Consider the following 8,547-nt stretch of genomic DNA (forward strand, 5'->3'; position numbering starts at 1 on the left):
TGTGTGTGTGTGTGTGTGTGTGTGTGTGTGTGTGTGTGTGTGTGTGTTTGCATTGCTGGAGCTCAAACCCAGGGCCTTGCTCATGCTAGCCTGTGCTCTGTCATTGGGCTCCCAAACTTCATTTTTTAAAACATCCAGTCATTCTGGCACTATTTATTGGAAAGATTATTGTTTTCTCACACTGAATTGTTTTGGCACCCTTGTAAAAAACAATTGACCATAAGTGTGATTATTTATAGACTCTCAAATCTATTCCATATGTCTGTCTGCCTATCTCTGTGCCAGTACTTCATGGTCTTAATTCATCTACGGTATTTATGTTGTTGTTTTCTCTTTTCAAAACAGAGAGTGTTGTCTGACTTTGTTCGGTTTCAGGTTTGTGTTGGTTGTTCTAAGCCTCTTGTGTTTCAACATGAATTTTGGAATCAAGGTGTTGGTATGTAAGTAAGCCTGAAATAGTGTACTGAGTCAGCAATCTGGAGACACTGACATGTTAATATTAAGCCTGCTGATCCACAGGTGGGGAGGGTCTTCTCATTTTCTTGGGTCTTTGATTTCGTGAAACTCTTTTCAATGTACAAATTTTATACTTCTCTCATCAAATTTCTTTCTTTTTTAATTAATTTTTTATTTTTATATTAATTACAATTTATTAACTTTGTATCCCAGATGTAGACCCCCTCCTTCATTCCCTCCCTGTCCCACCCTCCCTCCCTCATCTCCTCCCTGGCCCTCTCTAAGTCCACTGATAGGGGAGGTCCTCCTCCCTTTCCATCTGACCCTAGCTTATCAGGTCTCATCAGGACTGGCTACAATGTCCTCCTCTGTGGCCTGGCAAGGCTGCTCCTCCCTCTGGGGGTGGGGGGTGAAAGAGCCAGCCACTGAGTTCATGTCAGAGACAGTCCCTGTTCCCCTTACTAGAGAACCTACTTGGATACTGAGCTGCCATGGACTACGTTCAAGCAGGGGTTCTAGGTTATATCCATGAATGGTCCTTGGTTGGAGAATCAGTCTCAGAAATGACCCCTGGGCCCAGATATATTTGGTCCTTGTGGAGCTCCTGTTCTCTGCAGGTCTTACTAACTCCCCTTCTTTCATATGATTCCCTGCACTCTGTACAAGGTTTGATCATGTGTCTCAGCATCTGCTTTGATACCCTACTGGGTAGAGTCTTTCAGAGGCCCTCTGTGGTAGGCTCCTGTCCTGTTACTTGTTTTCTCCTTCTTCCAATGTCCATCCCATTTGTCTTTCTAAGTGAGGACTGATCATCTTACCCTGGGTCCTCCTTCTTGTTTAGCTTCTTTAGGTGTACAGATTTTAATATGTTTATCCTATCTTATAGGTCTAGTATCCACTTGTAAGTGAGTATATACTGTGTGTGTCTTTCTGTTTCTGGGATACCTCACTCAGGAGGATCTTTCCTAGATCCCACCATTTGCCTGAAATTTTCATGATTTCCTTGTTTTTAATTGCTGAATAGCATTTCATTCCTCAACTGAGGGACATCTGGGTTGTTTCCAGGTTCTGGCTATTACTAATAAAGCTGCTATGAACATGGTTGAGCAAATGTTTTGTTGTGTACTTGAGCTTCTTTTTGGATATATACCCAGGAATGGTATAGCTGGATCTTGAGGAAGCACTATTCCTAACTGTCTGAGAAAGTGCCAGATTGATTTCCAAAGTGGTTGTACAAGTTTACATTCCCACCAGAAATAGAGGAGGGATCCCCCTTTTCCACAACCTATCCAGCATGTGTTGTCACTTGAGTTTTTGATCTTAGCCATTCTGATGGTTGTAAGGAGAAATCTCAGAGTTGTTCTGATTTGCATCTCCCTGATGGCTAAGGACATTGAGCATTTCTTTAAGTGTTTCTCTGCCATTCTATAATCAAATTTATTACTAAGTATTGTATTCTTTTCTTCCTTTTTCTTTATTTTTTCTCTTTGGTTTATGGAGACATGGCTCTCTGTGTAGCCCTAGCTGTACTGAACTCACTCCATAGACCAGGTGGGCCTGGAACTCAGTATATACCTCCTGCCTCTGCCTCTCCAGAGCTAGAATTAATGGGGTGTGCCACCACTGACTAGCTTTGCCTTTAAAACATTTACTCTTATGTAAATAGGCTTGCTTTTATCTAATTTTCAGATAATTCACCACCAAAATATAAAAAATGATAATTCACCACCAAAATATAAAAAATTAGCCAATTTGTAGTATGTTGATCTCCTGTCCTAAAATCTTTAAATTTTTTTCTAGTTCCTAGTTCTAGTTTTGAAGATATTTCTTAGAATTTTTAATATTCAAGATGATATATTCTGTAAAGAAAAATAGAGTTTTACTTCCTTACATGGATGTCTTCTGTTTCATTTTCTTACCTATATGTTCCAGCCAGCAACACAAATCTCATGTTGAAGTGAACAGAGCAGACATGCTTGCCTTGTTACTAATTTCAGGGAAAACATTCATTCATGCTCTGTATTCTTCCCTTCCTCCCTCCCTCCCTTCATTGGTTCCTTTCTGCCTGCCTGCTTATGTTTCATATTCTTATTGACCTTTAGGCTTTCATGATCCATAACAAGCCATGTTCTAAAATATTCAGTTTATTTCCTTAATTATGAGGAATGGAACTCCTTAAAAACACCACCAGTCTCCTCTGAGCCCTCCTATATGGAAGGCTACCATGGTGTGAACAATGGAGTCCTCTCAAAGCTCATGTTGAAACTTAATCCCTTATGCAATAGTGTTTAAAACTATGGTTTGGGAAGACTCTACACTCATAAACAAGATTATTGCCTATATAAGGGGGCTTGAAATCAAAGGGAACCCTTTTGCTCATCTGTTTTTCCATCAGGTGGATACAGCATTCTTCCTCTTGAGAGGACGTGGTCACATGACACAAATCCTACTGGCACCCTGATCTTGCACTTCCAAGTCTCCAGAACTCTGAGAGGTAAATTTCTATTCCTTATAAATGTCCCCAATCTGTAGCATACTATGACGGCAGTATATATGATGATAGCAGTATATCTGATGGCAGCACCTTTGGCTCAAGGGAAAGTTTGAAGAGACTTTTTGCATGGTAAATTGTTCATTGCAGGTGACAGATACCAGACAAACAACTTGAAGGAGGAAAGATTTCCTTTAGGTCATGGTTTCCACGGTTTAGTTCAAGTACAGTGGCTCCATTTATCTAGGCTCATGGTTAGGCAAGATACCATGGCAACAGAAAGCATGGCAGGGACTGCTGCTCATACCATTGCAACCAAGAAGCCAAGAGAAATAAAAGAAGAGTCCCAGGGCCAGATACTCTCTACAAAGGCATCCCCAGTGACCAACTTCCTCCAATCAGGACAGACAGACACAGACAGACATAGACAGACAGACACACACATACACATGAACATTCCTGTAACTTCCCAATCATGCTGTCATTAGTGGACCAATCTATATTTCTCGTGCATGACCTACCTTTCAATGACTGGATCTATACTATATAAGCATGGGGAGGTGTACTTAATAGCTAAATCATAATAGACTTTGTCCAAATTTTTTAAAACTATTTTTTGTTTATTTTATTTGTTTGTTTTTCCTCATTACCAAAACACTAAATCTTGCCCCCTACCCAGACAGCTTATTTGATATTATTTTTCACATTACTAGCACTGGAGGTGGTAGGGGTATTGTGGTTTGAATCTTACATGTATCATATAGACTCACGTCTTGATTGTGTCTTCCCCAGCAGGTGGCACTATTTGGCGAGAGCCTGGGGTCTTTAGGATGCAGCTAAGTCAGGCCAGTGAAGATTACAGCTCAGCTCTGACTCCTGCTTCCCTCTGCATCCTAGTCCACAATGATGCAAACAGCCTCTGCCACATTCTCCCACTGCCATGGTCTGAGCTGCCATACCATGACAGACCTGAGGCCAAAATAGTCCTCCGTTCTTTTAAGGTACTTCTGTAATGACACAAAAGTGATTAATACTGTAGCAGAACTATGTCACATGGCAATAAAAGCTAACCCTAACTCACAAAGAGGTATTACTTGTAGGAATTTGGAGATTAAAGAAGTCAGAAAAATAAACAAAAAAAAACAAGAAATGAATAACAAATTTGAACTACCTTCCTAATAAAGAAACATCTACCCCCCCCCCCTTTTTTTTCTGAGACACATTTTTCTGTGTAGTCTTGGCTGTTCTGGCTTTGAAGACCAGGCTGGCCTCGAACTCACAGAGATCCACCTGCCTCTGCCTACCTGGGATTACAGGTGTGCTCCACTGCACCTGGCTTATAAGGGAAACTTCTGGCCATTTCTTTAGATGGTTGAGACAACAGTATCAAATTAATGTTATTTTATATTATATCCATCTTTGTCTAAGAAACAGTTATTATTCACTATCTGTCACTCTATTCACTGTAGTCTCACTCTATGTCTAATATCTTGCTAGGCACGAGGTGTATAATGACAACTACAAAGAGGTGCACCATCACTTCGCGCAAATGAGCGTGTTGTCTTATATGCAAAGATGGCCCTGATCTGCACCCCCTGCAAATGCCCTTTGCCTAGAACTCAGACTCTGTGTTTGCTTCCCTAATTTCAGTGCATAACGTAAGTCAGAATACGGTACGGTTTGCCTCCTCCAGGAGTTGTTCATGCGTTTCCTTATGTATCTGCCACTACCACGAGGGTCTGGCTGATCTAGACTTCTGCTGCTGCAGTTGCTGCACTTCTCTCTGAGTTTATCCTCAGGTATGTGAGCTCGTCCACCCATGATAGCCAAGAATAATAGTCGCTGTGATAGTCTACAACCAGCCCAGATGGGCCACAGCAGCAAACACTACCTGTTGAATGTCACTCGGGTTTTTGCTGGTGTTTTCTTACAAAATCTTACTGTACCAACAGATACATCAGTTAACATCAGATATAGCAGTTAATCATAAAAGTAAACCTAAGATGACAATTAGTGTGTTCTCTGAAGATTGGTAATAGAGAAATAAGAAGATGAAGCAGAGAGTAACCTAGCTGGGTTAAGAACTCAAGGAATACCTTTTTTGGGGCAAAGGGTTGTTTGAGACAGGGTTTCTCTGTGTAGCCCTGGCTGTCCTGGAACTTGCTCTGTAGACTAGGCTGTCCCTGAACTCAGAGACTTGCCTGTCTCTACCTCCTGATGCTGGGATTAAAGGCATGCACCACCACGAGGCCTAAGATATAGACCTGTGGGCCTGGAGAGATGGTTCAGCAGTTAAGAGCACTGACTGCTCTTCTAGAGAGGATGCCCCCCCCCCCCCGCCCAACACACAAATTCCTATCACCTGTGTGATGGTTCATATTCATATGCAATTCTAGTCCCAGGGGCTCTGACACCTTCTTCTGGTCTCTGTGGGCACTGCATGCACAGAAGACATAGAAGCACACACATAAAGTTAAAACCTGAAAAATAAAATAAAATAAGAACAAGAAGGGTGTATGAACTTAGATCTAAAAGATGCAGGAGCTAAAGAGATGGCTCAAGGACAAGAGCACTTGCTGCTCTTTGGAAACTCAGGTTTGGTTCCCAGAACACACATGGGGTGGCTCACAGCTGCCAGTAACTCCAGCTTTAGGGGATGCAATGTTCTCTTCTGGCCTCCTTGAGTACCTGCATGCTTGTGCACTACGCTCTAAGTGAAGAACAGGATATGGGGCTGTTGAAGTCATATGAATACCAAATGTAAAGGTCCTAATACAAAGGTGTACAAATGCTGGGTCATTTACAAGCTGATGTGGCTGGAGCATGGACAGAAGGGGAATACTTCATGTGGGGAGGGGGGAATGGTACGCAGTAAGCAGAGTACACAGAGAGTCTCAGAGAGCACATCAAGGATCTGACACTCGTCCTAGAACTGTGAGAAACGTTGCTTTCAGATGGCTAGTAACCACAGTTCTTCTCACAAATAGGACCAACAGAGGGCAGAAGAGGGAAGATGGGGAGGAGGGGAGCTATGAGGGAGAATATGCTCAAAGCACATTATATACCCTCCTGGAAATGTCCTTCATAAAACAACAAAGATATACTTATTTTATTGTAAACTACACAGGAAATTTCTCATTAGACAACTTGAATTTTTCCCACGGTTTTCACATCCTCTAAAACAAGGTTAGCCAACCACTTATTCAATAAACTTTCCTTGAGAGGGTCCAGATTAGAATTAGTAAATGACTGGGAGTATTGAATGAGTGAATGAGCCTGGGACAAGCCATCTAGTAGGCCCTGGAGAGAAGCAGAGACAATACTCCCATTCTCGATCTGCTCACAGCCTCATAGGAGAGATTTCACTGCTATCACTTTAGTCATAAAAGAGAGGCCTCATTGTTAAACCTGATAGAGGCAAATAATGTGCTTTAAATAGCTTTAAAAACAAAGACAAGAAATCATCCAGTCAATAACTAGGCTAAGGAAATGAAAAGACAGTTCTCAAAAGATGAGGTACATACAGCCAATAAACATATGGGTAAATAGTTAACATCACGTGTTATCAGAGCAATGTAAATAAAACTACATTGGCATTCTATCTCATCCCAGCCAGCATGTCAGTCATTAACAATCCAATAGCAGCCAATTATGGCATGGATGCTTTTGAGGTCGAAGCCTGCCATATCAACCTAGTGAGTTTTAAGACAGTCAGGGCTATGTAGAGAGATCCTGTCTCAAAACAAAACAAAACAAAACAAAACAAAACAAAACAAAACAAAACAAAACAGCAGTAAGTGTTGGCAAGGGTGTGCACAAAAAGGACTATACATGCACTAGTCTAGACAGAATGAAAATCAATATAGCGTTTCCTCTAAAACAATGCTTCTCAACCATTGTTGAGAACCTTTGGGGGAGATCACATATTAGATATCTTGCATATCAGATATTTACATTTCTATTCATAACAGCAGCAATTTACAGTTACAAAACAGCAACAAAATAATTTTATAGTTGGGGGTCTGGTTGAACTGTATTAAGTGTCACAGCATTAGGAAAGTTGAGAACCACTGCTATAAAAGCTAAAAATGCATTCATCGTATGGCTCACCTAATCACTCTTGAGCTTTTACGCAAAGGCCTCCATGCCAAGCACAGAGTTAGTGTCCAGCAGAGCTTACTGCAGCACTACTCATCAGAGCTAAGTCATGGAGAACCAACTGCTGTTCATCCACAGACAGATGGATAATGAAGATGCAACAGGTACCTTGTGATTGTCACTCAGATGGGAGAGTGAGAGCCCAGCATGCATGAGTCTTGGGTTCCATCCCCTGAACACTGTAAAACCTGTCATGGCATGCACTTTTAATCCCAACACTCAGGACATAGAAGCAGAAGAAAAGTTTAATGTCACCTTTGACTATATAGCTTGTTCAAGTTCAGCCTAGGCCTTATAAGACCCTGCCTGAAAATGCAAATGTGGTCTATGCACAGTGCAGTGATTTCAGTTATGTTTACAGAAAAATGGATGCAACGGAACGTGATCACATTAAGCAAATTAAATCAATGTCAGGAAATCAGGGATCATGTTTTTCTCTAATTTGTGGATTTTAACTTTTATAGAGACATGTAAAATCATGCATGTATATTGACATCAAAGTAGAGACAAAACTGTTGAAGAGAACCAAGAAGAAAAGGAGGCAGGAGAAGAAAAATTAGGGAGGAGGTAGTTATGGGGGCTCATATACTCAAAGTAAATTACATATTTGCATGAAAATGTCCTTATAGAACCCAATACCATGCACAATCAAAATATATCAATTAAAGTATTCTGGTTTTGTGCTTTTTTCCAAGGCAGACTCTCACTAAGTGTCCCTGGCTGTCCTGGAACTAACCAAGGAGACTAGGCTGGCCTCAATCCACAATGTTCCGCCTGCCTCTGCCTCCCAAGTTCTGGGATAAAAAGCGTATACCAATATGCCTGGCTTAAGTATTCTTTTAAAGAAAAAGAGTAGCAGTGGGACTTGCATCTGCTCACTTTTGGCTCCGCTGGCTCAAAGCTTACCTCTGAGAAGTCTGTCCAAAGTTCTATGACTGGTTATTGTGGTTTTCCAAGAGTTTTGCTTATTTTCCTGAATTGTCCTTGTTTTGGTTTGCTTTTGTCAACTTAGCACAAACCTAGACATATCTAGAAGAGGGACTCTCAGTCAGGGAATTGGCTTGTAGGCAAATTTGTGGGGCATTTTCTTGATTAATGATTGAATATCATTGTGGGTGGTGGCAGTCTGGGAAGGTGGTCCTGGTTGTATGAACAAGCCTTGAGAAGGAGTCGGTAAGCAGCACTGCTCCACAGCTTCTGCTTCAGTTCCTGCCTTGAGTTCCTGCCCTGAGTTCCCTTCATGATGGCCTGTGAGCTGTAAGATGGATTCCTTTCATGCCCAAGTTGCTTTTGGTCATGGTGTTTTGTTACAGAAAAAAAAAAAAAAAAAAAAAAAAAAAAAAAATTAGGGGATAAAAAAAAAAAAAAAATATTTTTTAATGAAAAATATTTTTGTGTATTGACATAAAGAAGAGATCAGTGTATAAGAAATAAAACTGGCT

This window comes from Psammomys obesus, unplaced genomic scaffold, assembly GCF_907164565.1.
Source record: "Psammomys obesus unplaced genomic scaffold, mPsaObe1.curated_primary_1811, whole genome shotgun sequence".
NCBI classification, from domain to species: domain Eukaryota; kingdom Metazoa; phylum Chordata; class Mammalia; order Rodentia; family Muridae; genus Psammomys; species Psammomys obesus.